General features: G+C 34.6%; 1 protein-coding gene across 1 annotated transcript in view; it reads left to right on the forward strand.

Moving 5' to 3' along the window:
- LOC107693144 (disheveled-associated activator of morphogenesis 1-like) overlaps positions 1-341 on the forward strand; it is a 67,873-nt gene that overhangs the window by 64,496 nt on the left and 3,036 nt on the right. The window lies entirely within an intron of this gene.

The raw sequence follows: 341 nt of genomic DNA on the forward strand, positions 1-341 counted from the left end.
CATTGAAAAATTACACTTTTACGCCTCGCGTTTTGCGTGTCGGTGTGCACACTCACATTGGCGCCCTTTGTTTTGTCACAAGGTGTTAAACGTCGGCGATAATCACGCGCGATATTCGTCCCGGTGTGAACAAGCTTTTAGAATGATTTCTGAAAGATCGTGACACTGAAGAATGGAGTAATGACTAATTAAAATTCAGCTTTGTCATCACAGGAATAAATTAAATTTGAAAAGAAATTAAAATAGAAAACACTTATTTAAAATTGTATTTAAAGGGGTCATATGACATTGCTAAAAAAGAACATTATTTTGTGTATTTGGTGTAATGAAATGTGTTTATG

Source organism: Sinocyclocheilus anshuiensis, unplaced genomic scaffold, assembly GCF_001515605.1.
Source record: "Sinocyclocheilus anshuiensis isolate Anshui unplaced genomic scaffold, SAMN03320099.WGS_v1.1 scaffold222, whole genome shotgun sequence".
Taxonomy (NCBI): domain Eukaryota; kingdom Metazoa; phylum Chordata; class Actinopteri; order Cypriniformes; family Cyprinidae; genus Sinocyclocheilus; species Sinocyclocheilus anshuiensis.